Raw genomic sequence first — 14,081 nt, forward strand, 5'->3', positions numbered from 1 at the left:
GGTGATCAGAGGTCCATTATATAAATGTGAGCCTACTCCTTAAAGTTTTAAACCAACTAATTTCAAGTCAACATTTATCAGGGGTGTTAAGGCAAGTGTGTTAATAAGAAGAAAAGAAACATTAATGTGATGGTTTTCTTTTTCCAAAAAGAAGAGTATAGTTAGCTATATACAGCTTCTAACATCAACATGTACAAATAATGCGTAAACTAAAACAATTAGGTTTTACGGTCCGCATTATAAGTTATTGACCCTGAAAATATCACGTACACAAAAAAGATGACTTAATAAAATGAGCTCTCTACCTTTCCAGACTCCTGTAGTTCTTTCAAGAGTTTGATTTGTCTTGTGAAACCCCAAGTTTCAGCTCACTTAAAAGCTTACAAAATCAGACATAAAAATGCAAAAGTGTCACAGAACACTATTAATGAAAAATTGCTTACTTTTTCATTTTTACCATGTTATTATAAAATAAACAAATTGGAATATAAATATTATACTTATATTTCAGTGTATAATATACAGAGCAGCATACACAAGTCATTGTCCATGAAATTTTAGTTTGTACTGACTTCGCTAGTGCTTTTTATGTCACCTGTTGTAAAACTAGGCAAATATCTAGATGAGTTGATGTACCCCCGGAAGACCTCTGAGTATAGGTTTGCCAACTTTCTAATTGCAGAAAACAACCTCCTTACCTTGCCCCGTCCCTTCTCCAAAGTCTCACCACTGCTCACTCCATCCCCACTCTCTTCGTATAGTTGCACCTCAGATATAGTTCCAAAAGTTCACTGTCTTCCTTCTAAACAGAATAATCCCTGGAGTTTTTGTTTTTTTCCTGCAGCCCCCACAAGCAATTTGCACATGGCCAGAGAGGGAGCATCTCTCTCCCCTCCCTTCTGCCCCCACATGACAGGAATATGTGAATAACCTTTTGATGACCTCCTTTAACTCGCAGACCTAGTGAACATAATTTTTAGTAATTACATACAAAGAAAAGGAGTAAGTGTGGCACCTTAGAGACTAACCAATTTTTACATACATAACTCCACACATATTTTCCACATATACATCTCAAAATGATTATGATGACAATCATGACTCAGGTTTTCATTAAAGATGACATTCTTTGGTGGACTAGTATGTAGACACCGGACCAGGGGATTCCAATAACCCCTGTGACCTCTGCCAGCTGATATCAAGAACTTCTGGGGGGGTCATACTCTGTTCATAGAAGAGTTTAATCCTGAGCTAAAATACTGTAGCACTGGCATGGGATTATCTTTTTAAGAAGAAAAACTAAATTTGTAAAATGGTTAATATTTTGGAAAAAAAAGATATTTTATAGAGTCTATTATATATGTAAGATTCCATGTCAACTAATTTATCATGCAAACAAAAAAGTCATATCTATAAGATGAGTTAACTTCTTAGATGAGGTCTTGAAAAGCATCCAAGATTATTCTATATATTCCTAAACCTAGGGCATGAGACTTATTACTCAACATAAAGAAACAAAGATGAGGACTCCAGTAATAGTTATCTTAAAAGTACCTGAGATTAGCAGATTTTGACAATATGTCAATCAATGAAACCCTTGTAAGAGCCAAGGAGGGTGTTCTATGCTACCATATGGGAAACCCAAATTCTCTCACTGCTGAGAGAAGTCTCAGGCAAGACTATTATGAAGTGAATGCAACAGAAAAGGTTTGGGACCTGTTCAATACATTGTTTTTACCATAGCCAGTTGACACCAATCAAGAAAAAGTCTGGTTAGCTAGAGGAAATTAGAAGCACTTCTCCCAGCCAAGGGAGTAATGGGAGAAAACAAGCTAACAAGTTTTAAGATAGAGTTTGATAAATTTATGAAGGAAATTATATGATGAGGTTGTCTGAGATAGTAGGGGACTGGATTCAATGACATAGGAGGTGCCTTCTAATCCTATTCCAATATCAGTAGGCTCCTAAAAACTAACTGGATTGCTCCATACATAGGAATATGTATTAATAACCTGGTACACTGGCTTGGCTGGCAGCAAATCAACAGAACATAGAAAGATACACCTTTGTCTGCCTCCAAAGAAAAGTGGATCTGGCAGAAAGGTGGATTAAAGAAAGAGACTCTGACTTTAACATCAAAGAACCTTTGCAATTTTGGCCATGTGTGTCAAAATATTAATTGTAAAACTTTGGATACTGAAATTTGGTACTTCAGTTGAAGAGTTAAATTAGACCGATTGGCAGCTTAAGTAATAGAATAATTGAAAATATTTAAGCTCTAAATTGGCAAACAGTAGATGATGCTAATTTTATATAAACTGACCCAGGTTTTCACAAGATGTTCATTACTGTTGTAGTCTTAAAATGAATACCATTTTGAAGTAATTTAATTTTACATCACTGAATATTCATATTTTTTACTGTCTGCATTTAATATAAATTTTAAAAAACTACCAGAAAAGTAATTAACATCTTGGGGAAGTATTGGAATGTTCTGAGAAGTTTGAATAAAATATCCTCAGCTCAAAAATTTGAATCTTTATACAAATATTTTCGTATCTTCGCTCTTACAGACCTAAGAAATAATCCCAAGGGCTGTTTCCAACCTTAGGTGTTAGATGGCCTTTTATCCCTCATTAGGAGCTTAACTATCACTACAACAGGCCCTTCCCCTTCCTTTTTCCTTTAATGTAAAACTGCTCACACTATTGTGCTTTGAAACTTTTCCTATGAATTTTTTTTTGGCTGATTGTTCAGCTCAAAGATATTCCTCTGTACATTGCATATTGAGACAGAAGCAATGTGGAATGCAAAATCACTGCTGTAGTCCAAGGCAGAAAAAACAGTGACAAAGTGAAGCAGAAATCACTGCAGTTGCAATCTAGGCAGTTAGGCTGGAGTGATATTAGAAGACAAAAAAAAAGTGAAAAAGTGTAGCAGGTCTGGAAGAAAACAGTTTAACCTAGGATTACAAACACTAACTGTAACTGCATGGCATTATTAAAGGATAGAGTACAGTTATGTGCACTAATTATGCGTGTCCATAGCTTAACATGATTGGCTTACTTTTAAGTTTAACCTTAATTCAGAATTTCCTGGGTCCGTAGTGTTCATTTTACCCTAAAAGTGTTGATGCACTTACTGATCTTTTAGTATAATTCAAATTTTGGTAATGAGAAGAGTAGAATGATTCACCTGGCTCTAAAAACCTCCTACTGGGTTGTTCATCCTCCCTCCCCCCCATGTTCAAATAAAATCTATTAGTAACTACATATTATGTCTTACTACAAATATGATTATGTTATTAATATTACTGTAAAAGTTGTCATAAATTCTTTATAAATGTGAATGAGAGGGGATAAAATAGTTCTAATTAAATGTGGATTCTTAAAAAGTACATGAGATACATCAACTGCCATGAATTTTTACTGCACATTCTTTTATCTTAATTATGAACAGAGAGAAAACAGGTTCTAACTAAAACTATCATTTGACATAATAGCATAGTGTGAAATAGTTCACTGTCTCACAGAGGGTTTGGCCATGGAAGGTGTTAGGTTTAATTTAAAAAAAGATTAAAAATCTATCTTTTGAAGAAAAGACTGTTTTGGATTACTTACAGTACAGTAGCTGCATGTTGCAACAAAATACTAAGAATTCTAGGCGCAGAAGTCATACCAACATTTCTTTGTTGTTGTTGCTAGATTTTTGTTTGTTTGTTTTTAAATATCCTAAATTTTCACATAACCATGCAGGGTTCACGAAACATTAAGAATCTTAATGGGATGAGAGAGAGAGAGAGAAAATGTATGTCTAGTAAAAGATTTATTGACCTATCTGACAATTAAGCAGTCAATGCATGTGGCTTCCCAGAAGAAGACGCATAGCTGCAATATCTAATAATGATCAGAGGCAAAGGTGAATGCAAAACAGAGAGAGGCCCCAACTTTATTAATTTAATAATGGGTGGGGCACTATCTGCCCCTTCCCTCTGACACTGCAGATATTTAACTAGGTCCAGTTTGAAGTTACAGAGAGCACACCATATAACCAATGAGTTGGGACAGATCCTTGTAAGTCTAACCCCTAGGACTCAGCTCAGTTTTGAGTGTGCTCATTCTCTCCACCTCTCACAATGGGGGCAGAAGGCAGCAAGGTGGACCATCAGTTTGACAATTTTAGGTCTCCCCTTCTCCTTACAGGCACCCTACCCATGCCAAGGTTTCTTTTACCTCTGGGAGTTGGTCCTTTAGCTTTTGCCTGCAGTAGACACTGGCCAAAAGTTGTGACAGACATTACTGTATTATTTCCTAACAGTGAAATTCCTGCATCCTTTTAACCTAAACACTGCAATGCTCTGAGGAAGCTGAAAAACCCTCTAGACTCCTACAAGTTCTGGGTCAATGGTAAAAAATTCCTGAACTATAGGGAGGAAGGGCAGGGCAGCAATCATGGTGAGATGTCCCCCAGATGACTGGGAGGGCTTTACACTGAGTGGTGACATGAGAGAAACTCAAATCCCCTTGCTCCCACCTGGCTGGCCAATGGGAGACAGAGAAGCCCCTCGCTCTTCCCCAGACACACACTGATGTCAATTGTGAGGCAGGAGAAGGGGTTCAGCTCCAGTATGTCTGGGCACAGGATCTCCCTGTGACAGACCCTACATACTACTATAATAATTGTTGTACAAACTATACTTTGTGAGGCATCATTTGAAAACTCATAATTTGATGGTCAATATGGTCCTGATAAAATACATGTGGCAACACATAATGTGAGGTTATTTGCATTTAAGCAGTAAACAGTGTCATCAAGCAGGAAGGAAAGACAAAGGAAGCTCAAATAGGTGAAAAAAAAACAGCAGGGAATATCCTTCCACATAGATTCTTTGTCTCCTGAATCTTAGCTGAAAATGTTTTTTTTCAAGAGGGGGACTGTAACTATAAAAAGGAGGGACAAATACCCGAAGTGACCCTTCGCTCCATCACATTCATGGCACCTGAAGCGACAAAGGAAGCCTTTGCTGGATTCTGAGAGAAATTTGTTCAGTAAGACTGCTCAAAGCATATGTTGGGAAAATTTGCATGACTGATATAGTTTGTTAAGTTAGACACCACTAGGAGTGTTCTGTGGTCACCTGCTATATAACCAAGGCTGGTAAGAACCAAGGTCTGGCTGGCTGCAGCACACAGGGACATAGCTGGGACCGACTTGCATGCTGGCAGCTGGTTGTGAGCAATCCATACTGGAGGCTACAGCAGCAAAGCATTGTAAAGGGCAGGCCAGGTTAGAGGGCAGGCGTGACATAGCTACCCAATGGTCTGGATTGTACCCCGGTATGTCATAATGATACCAACACTGTCAGCTACCTCCAAAGCGTACTGAGATTCCAACTATACTGGACCTCCTCTCTCTGAAAAAACTGGGGTTGTCCCTCAGCTTCTCACAAGTGCACCTGGCAACTACTAAAACCTCCCCCGCCCCCCGCCCCACAAGTGGACAGCTATATAGTCTTTGCCTATCTGGTTAGAAGGCATGAGTGACACAGCTACTCATTAGTATGGCTTGTACCCTGGTGTGTCAAACCCCCTCTCCTTTTCAGAAGTTGGGTATCCTCCTGCTGGCCCAAGCAAATTCCCACCACCCTACCAAAACAGGGCACTGTGCCATATGATACACTTTATCACATCTTCCACGGTGATATGATGTGATATGCCATCAGTACAGCATGGCATGACTTAATATAACCCTACCCATCAAATGTCTGAAACACACTCAGACTCTTTTACACTCCATGCAGAATTAGTACAGAGTAGTTCACTAGTTATGTTCATACCTGTCTCCTTTGTTGACAATATGTATCAAACAACCTGAAGATTCAATTATGGTCTCATTGACATTAATGACAAAGTTCCAAATAACACAGATGGGAGCAGGACTGATCCCTTGAATCAGAAACAAGTGTTCAATTTGAACATTACTTCATTTCTAATTATGTGGACACAGTAAACTATCCCTCTGGGGTATCATTTTCTGAGGGTGAATAGTCAGGCATTTTGTTATTTTACATGTATGAATTAGAGAAATTCTGTAGAAATAGTTTTAGAAGAGTGACAAGGCGGACTGCATTACTAATCAGTGATATGCTAAACTTTCCCTCAATTAAAAAAAAAAAAAAAAAAAAGCAACCACAACCAACAAACCAACAAAATTTGTTTTTGTCAAAGGGAGTTGTGTACATGTGACCAAGGACAGAATTTGGACATCAGATACAGGGAGATCAATTTAAAATAATAAATAATACACAGAATACCTTATAATAAAATACATACACTGGGGTCATTACTACCAGCTCTGGCAATCAGCTGACACAGGCATTTAGTATTTTGTCAATTAAAAAAGTGCTAGACATATTTATATTCCCTCTGTGTAAATTTATACAAGTCAATCAAAACCAGGACTTTTAAAAATGTTGTTCAGTTTTTATATTGCTTCAGGCTAATTCCTCTGGTGCCCTCTGGCAGTTTTCTACTGAACTACTTTAAATAGCTCCAGGAGAATTCCTCTTGCATATGTCCCCTAATTCCTGCTGTCATGTACTTCTTGCACACAGTTGGTTGCAGGGCTGCTACTAGCAAGTCAGACTCTTGTACTAGATTTGGACTAACTATTGAGTTTCTTTTACAGAGAGATACGTCTTCCATGAGATCCTTTCACGAACATCCAGGAATACTGTGGCTGGAAAAAAAGCAGTAAATGCTCAGAACATCCATAAATCCCAGTAATCCACAATTGTTGGACAACCTCTGGGAGCTATGGTTAGTGGGTGCCTGCCAGACTTTTGTTTCCCTTCTCCCACTGAAGACTAAAGCAATGTATAGCTTGGCTACTCCACAGAATCTGGACCTTGAAATAAAAAAAAATGAATAAAAAACCACTTTTCTTTTAAAATAGTTATATTTCAAAACATATTTCTGCATATGAAGATCTACAGTGTGCACTACTAATTATAAAAAAAACATATTTTCACTTAATGTATGTGGATAATTCTGTTACTTATCTACTCTCTATAAAAAGGGTCTCCCTTTTAAGGAAACAGTTATTATACAGAGATTTTTACAAGCAAGAAGCCCCTTTCTCTAGCTAACTATCTCTTTGTAAGCTAACCATTATGTCTCAGTATCAGAGTGGAACATATAATTGGATCCTAAATGCAGCAATTCTGACAAACGTGATGGAGTACAAGTTTGAATAAAAAGAATGTAATATTCTTGATAGGTATGCTTATTCCAAAACAATTGCTGAGCTTCAGCAAGCATATGAAGTTTATTGAGACATTATAGATAAAACAACAGAGTACAGCATGCTAGTTTTATTTTACTGTTTAAACACTGAGGCACAGATGGGAGTTCAAATGTTTTGAGACAGTTAATCTTCTGAGGTATTTGGCTGCGTGATAGGTAGTATCTAATTCCCAAAGGTGCATACACATCATATGAAATAAATATAATAATATATTATGGTTGTCAAATTAAAAGACAAGCATAGGACACATTTTCTTGTTCCAGAAAGGCTGGTTAGAGGGGATGGATTTAACTATGAACTAATCTAATATACAGTATCTTTATAACAACAGTAGTGCATTATGTGGGTGCTGACAGTCAATGCTTGTCAACAGAAATACCATAGATATTCTAAATGGGGGAAACAAATGGTATCTTGCATCCTGATCCTGCAAACTGTTCTGTGAGGGTGGGCCCCTCTGTGTAGGTGCAGACATCTGGCTATATAAAGCACTTTGCAGGACCAGGGCCTTGGATACCATTTTATGGTGAATGGTGACGAATGCCAGCTTTTTAACATTCACCATCATTTACGCACAGAAAAAGAGAAAATCTAATGCACTGGAAAAATTACTTTCCTTAGACAAGCGGGAACTAGGAGCAACTTCCATTTTGTCCCCCTTCCTCCCTCTTCAGCTAAGTGATGCTAGCAGGGAAAAAGATGGAAAGGAGTGAGACAGGAGGAGACATCTGCATCAACTGCACAGCAGCCAACCTATGGGTATGTCTACACTACGAAATTAGGTCGAATTTATAGAAGTCGGTTTTTTAGAAATCGGTTTTATATATTCGAGTGTGTGTGTCCCCACAGAAAATGCTCTAAGTGCATTAAGTGCATTAACTTGGCAGAGTGCTTCCACAGTACCGAGGCTAGAGTCGACTTCCGGAGCGTTGCACCGTGAGTAGCTATCCCACAGTTCCCGCAGTCTCCGCTGCCCATTGGAATTCTGGGTTGAGATCCAATGCCTGATGGGGCTAAAACATTGTCGCGGGTGGTTCTGGGTACATATCGTCAGGCCCCCGTTCCCTCCCTCCGTGAAAGGAAGGGCAGACAATCGTTTCGCGCCTTTTTTCCTGAGTTACCTGTGCAGACGCCATACCACGGCAAGCATGGAGCCCGCTCAGCTCACTGTCACCGTATGTCTCCTGGGTGCTGGCAGACGTGGTACTGCTTTGCTTACACAGCAGCAGCAACCCATTGCCTTGTGGCAGCAGACGGTGCAGTAGGACTGGTAGCCGTCATTGTCATGTCCGAGGTGCTCCTGGTCGCCTGTGTGAGGTCGATCAGGAGCGCCTGGGCAGATATGGGCGCAGGGACTAAATTTGGAGTGACTTGATCAGGTCATTCTCTTTAGTCCTGCAGTCAGTCCTATTGAACCATCTTATGGTGAGCAGGCAGGTGATACAGATTGCTAGCAGTCCTATTGCATCATCTTCTGCCGGGCAGGCAAGAGATGAGGATGGCTAGCAGTCCTATTGTACCATCTTCTTCCGAGCAGCCATGAGATGTGGATGGCATGCAGTCCTTCTGCACCGTCTGCTGCCAGCCAAAGATGTAAAAGATAGATGGAGTGTAGCAAAACAAGAAATAGACCAGATTTGTTTTGTACTCATTTGCAAACCCCCCCACCGCCCCCCATCTAGGGGACTCATTCCTCTAGGTCACACTGCAGTCACTCACAGAGAAGGTGCAGCGAGGTAAATCTAGCCATGTATCAATCAGAGGCCAGACTAACCTCCTTGTTCCAATAAGAACAATAACTTAGGCGCACCATTTCTTATTGGAACCCTCCATGAAGTCCTGCCTGAAATACTCCTTGATGTAAAGACACCCCCTTTGTTGATTTTAGCTCCCTGTAAGCCAACCCTGTAAGCCGTGTCGTCAGTCGCCCCACCCTGCGTCAGAGCAACGGCAAACAATCGTGCATCTGAGTTGAGAGTGCTGTCCAGAGCAGTCACAATGGAGCACTCTGGGATAGCTCCCGGAGGCCAATACCGTTGAATTGTGTCCACAGTACCCCAAATTCGACCCGGCAAGGCCGATTTAAGCGCTAATCCACTTGTCAGGGGTGGAGTAAGGAAATCGATTTTAAGAGCCCTTTAAGTCGAAATAAAGGGCTTCATCGTGTGGACAGGTGCAGGTTTACATCGATTTAATGCTGCTAAATTCGACCTAAAGTCCTAGTGTAGACCAGGGCCATGGCAGGGTTGGAATCAAAGCAGGCTTTTGTTGAGCCCAGAACTTGTGAAACATAGAAACTGTCACAAGAACAAGAGTTACCATTTTCTGTCTCTAGCCCAAAGTGGGGAAAGTGTTCCTCACTCACACTCCTACATTCAAAAAAGTTTATTCCTATTAAAATGTGCTTTCCAGGCCATGTTGACTATCCCAGCAGGTCCTGGCATTTTATTTTCATATACCAGGTAGGATTTTTCTGTATACATTAACCACTGCATTTCTTTCTCCTGTATGAGTGTTGAACAGCCTATTTTATGGTATACACTATGGATGGGAAAAAGAGGTATTTGCCTTGAGAGTAAATATTTCATTTTTCCTTTCTGAATTAGATATACAGGATTAGATATACCAGAAGGTATTAACACACCTTTATTTTACTATAAATATCAATCTTACTTTTAGGACTACTCAAGCAATCCATAAACGAAGGTTGTCTAGCTAAGGAAAATGGTCAAAGTTTAAGTCACCTGTAAGGTTTGGGGGCTTAGTGCTTTTTCCACTTCTCTCATGGAGGTTGCAGGTAGGAAGTCATCTCCTTCCATGGATTGTAAACAAACCTATTATTGGAGACTGATACCACTTTGTTCATGGGAGGGGGTCTATGCTTTCCACATGGACACTCGTGCACTAATATGACTTGAGTGCTTTAGTCAGATGAACCAGGGCAGGGAATGAAGAGGAGGTGTACCCAGCTAATGGTATAAGGTAGCTCACATGAAAAGATGTACTGCTCCCTATTAGTCGTGCACTAACTACTTGCAGGGAGGCAACAGCACACACAATTCATGTTAATGAAAAAAGCTGAAGTTAATATTGTCAGTTTTAACTAAATGTTGCGTACGTATACTTCTGATGCCTACCTCTGCACCACTGAAATCAATGAGAGTTTTACTGTTGGCCTCAGGGGGATGAGATAAAGCTCTTAGCATTCATTAAGTGAGGGAAGAACAGACACAAACAACGAGGCAAAGTGAATTCACGTAGTTTAAGGCCAGAAGGGATCATTAGATTACCTAGTAGGACCACCGGTATATCACAGGCCATTAAAGTTCCCCTATATTGAACCCTATGAACCATGTTTGACTAAATCATAAATTTGTGTTCAACTAAAGCATTTCTTCCAGAAAGGCAACCAGACTTGACTGAGAATTCACTACTTCCTTTTGTTAGTTTGTTCCAGTAGTGTGACAAAGTTCCTCCTCTGCCTTGGTGGGTCCTGCGCTTATTGGCGGATTTGCTCGCCTCAGAGGTTCATGGCAGCCCTCAGTTTGGCCACTTTCATGGCTCAAATCTGCCGTTCACTCACTTAGCTTCATCACTGGCCAGCATGGGGAAAGGAAGAAAAATAATCCCCACAGTCTCTGCTGATCCACCTAGTGGATCGGGGAACAGGCCAGAGACCTTCTCCTCTGGTGGAACCCACAGTCCAGATCAACTCCTCCGGTATCAACTAGGGAGTTGGGGGGATGGAGGGATGGGGGGAACGCAGGCCCGCCCTCTACTCCGGGTTCCAGCCCAGGACCCTGTGGATTGCAGCTGTCTACAGTGGTTCCTGTAACAGCTGCGTGACAGCTACAACTCCCTGGGCTACTTCCCCATGGCCTCCTCCCAACACCTTCTTTATTCTCACCACAGGACCTTCCTCTTATGTCTGATAATGCTTGTATTTCTCAGTCTTCCAGTAGTACGCCTTCTCACTCTCAGCTTCTTGCGCCTCTTGCTCCCAGCTCCTCACACGCGCACCACAAACTGAAGTGAGCTCCTTTTTAAACCCAGGTGCCCTGATTAGCTTGCCTTAGTTGATTCAAGCAGCTTCTTGATTGGCTGCAGGTGTTCTAATCAGCCTGTCTGCCTTAATTGTTTCCAGAAAGTTCCTGATTGTTCTGGAACCTTCCCTGTTACGGTGACGGAATCGTTTCCTTACTCGCTCCTGAGCTATCTGCTTTCCTTTCTTTCCTAAAGCCCCCCGGCCCGGATTTTTCACACTTTTCCTTTCGCTTAGTTTCCCCCCCCGCATTTGGGCCGGACGCTTTGTTTTTTTGGTTTTGTTTTTTCCCGTTTTTCTGAGCTGCGTCAGTGGGCTGGCCGGCCGCCAGCACCCCCCCCACTGCCTGCTCCTGGACTTTGCTTTTTGCTTCATTGAAACCCCCAGAGGAGGGGGGGAGGACTGCCGACCCGCTGTCCGGAGAGGGGAGTGGACGCCCCCAGACCCAGCTGTCTTGTTTTTTGCCTGGACTTTTTTCTTATCATTACAACATTCCTAGCTGCCGAGAGCCTTGGGACAGAGCCAACAGCTGCAGCAGACGCCAGAGGCCGGAGAACTCGCCCGGGCAGCTATGAATCATCGTGGAGAGAAGCCGTAAGACTGAGGGATTTCTTTTGAATTATACCCTCGGGGGGGGAGTTGACTGCGTTTCAGCTGCGTCGGTGGCGGCACAGGGGTGTAGCAGGGAGCTACCCCCAGATCCATCGGTGCCCCCAACCCCCCCCCACCACTACTACAACTATCACGGCCCCCGCCGCTTCGTCCCTGCTGGCAATCTGCCATCTGCCTTCGGATCCAGCTGTTTGCTTTGGACTTTGCCTTTCGGACTGGGCATAATAACCAACCAAACGAGACTCTTTGGACAATTGTGGTGGGTCGTCCTCCCTCCACCCCTCCCCCCCGGATTGTTTATCCCATAGCCTACCCCTACTACCGGACCCCGATTTTTGCCCCCCCTCCTCCTTCCAGTGTCTCCCTGTCTTTCCCTGCTTACAATGGCAGAGAAGGAGGAACGCAAGACCCCTCCAATGAAATTGGTCGTCCCTCCCCCATCTGCCCCCCTGCCCACCCCTCAAGATCTCCCCACCGCCTCCATTGTTAGAACCCCTGCCACCGCCCCCGCTGGGGCATCGGCAGTGGGAGGCACCGGGGCAATTACTACTGCTGCTTTGGTTCTTGCCCCATTAGATTCTAGGAACCCCCCCCCAATTAGACGGAAAAATCGAAGCGGGCCAAAAGGGAAGGGCCCCGCTAATGCCGCTGGGCCCTCCATGGCAGAGGCCGCCCCCACCACTGTGGCCTCGTCATCGGTCGTGGCACCCCTCCCAGCTGTTCCCTCCACCAGCACTGCGACCGTCCCTCCCCCGGCCCCCAGGACGTATGCCCGGGTGGCGACAGGCCCCCCCTCACCTGCCGCCTCCTCATCTCGCCCACCCACTGCCTCTGCTGCCACCACTAGCAACCGGGGCCCTCTTCCCGCCCTGACCAGGAAGCACGGTGTCCGTTGCCTCCTAGTGCCCGCCTCGCCCCACGTGGAGGCATACGTGCAGGCGTTGGCGAAAGTGGTAGGACCCATGGCCATTGTGGCGGCCTCCAAGATGTATGGGAAGGTCGTTTTCTTTTTGGCTTCGGAGACTGCCGCCCAGGAGGCGGTGGAGAAGGGCCTAGTGGTGGGGGGGGTGTTTCTCCCCCTAGAACCGCTAGAAGACCTGGGCGCTCGCTTCGTCCTCACCTCCGTTCCTCCCTTTTTACCTAACGTTGCCCTGTTACCTGCTCTCTCTGCCCTGGGGAAGCTTGTTTCTGCTATCAGCCCTCTCCCGTTAGGCTGCAAGGACCCCGCCCTCCGTCACGTCCTTTCGTTCCGCCGGCAAGTGCAGATTTCACTGCCGGCGGGGGTGCGTGACGGAGAGGCGCTCGAGGGGTCCTTCCTAGTTCCCTACCAGGGAGCCCGCTATAGGGTCTTTTATTCCACCGGAGAGGCCCGGTGCTACCTCTGCCGCTCGGCGGGGCATGTCCGCAGGGACTGCCCTTTGGCCCGGGGGGGAGGGGCACCTGAGACCCCCGAGACCCGGCGGGATATCGGCCCCGTTGTTGCCGACACCCCTGGCCACCCGGCACCTGAAACCACCCCTCCTCCCACCCGATCCACCGCTGCCCCCGTCCGGGCCCAAGAGGCACCTCTCCAACAACGCCCGGGCGACCACGGGAGTCCCACTCTTGCTGTAACCACCTCGGCAGAGCCTATGGAGGGGGGTGTGGCAAAGCTTTTGCTGGGTGCAGGAGAGGGCTCGCCCCAAGGAGAACCCCCCGCCCCTAATGCTGCCTCACCGCTACCCCCCCGAACCCCTGAATCTCTGCCTCCGCGCCCCGCTCCGTCCCCTGCTACTCAACCCCCGGACGACGCCATGGAGGGCTGGACTGTAGTCCAGGGGAAGCGAGGCAAGCGGAGGGCTCGAGCTCCGCTGCATTCATCTGACGCGGAAGCCCCCCGGAAGACCAGGAAGGGAGGTACCGGCCTTGAGCCTCCCGCCTCGGCCACGAGTGAGATCCATTCGCTGGTGTCGGGAGGTGAAGATAGACCAGCATTGGAGGGTGGAATCCCCCCTCCGCGGGGGACCCTCCCCTCCGAAGCCCCGGAGGAAGCCCCTTCTAACCGGATACCACCTGAACTCCCTACGAACCCCGACGTGACCGTTGAGGCGAGCCCTAGCGGAGAGGCCCCTGGGGTGGTGGG

General features: G+C 44.7%; 1 protein-coding gene and 1 long non-coding RNA gene across 9 annotated transcripts in view; one reads left to right on the top strand and one right to left on the bottom strand.

Moving 5' to 3' along the window:
* LOC122464046 overlaps positions 1-12,574 on the top strand; it is a 33,051-nt gene extending 20,477 nt beyond the window's left edge. The window contains exons 3-6 of the long non-coding RNA XR_006287890.1: positions 3,602-3,604; positions 6,228-6,233; positions 8,556-8,561; positions 12,317-12,574. This is a non-coding gene — a long non-coding RNA (uncharacterized LOC122464046). The remainder of the gene's footprint in view (positions 1-3,601; positions 3,605-6,227; positions 6,234-8,555; positions 8,562-12,316) is intronic.
* Positions 1-14,081, bottom strand: part of DMD (dystrophin) — a 1,912,888-nt gene that overhangs the window by 630,899 nt on the left and 1,267,908 nt on the right. The gene's annotated exons all lie outside the window — the stretch shown is intronic.

The sequence above is a fragment of the Chelonia mydas genome, chromosome 1 (genome assembly GCF_015237465.2).
Source record: "Chelonia mydas isolate rCheMyd1 chromosome 1, rCheMyd1.pri.v2, whole genome shotgun sequence".
Classification (NCBI taxonomy): domain Eukaryota; kingdom Metazoa; phylum Chordata; order Testudines; family Cheloniidae; genus Chelonia; species Chelonia mydas.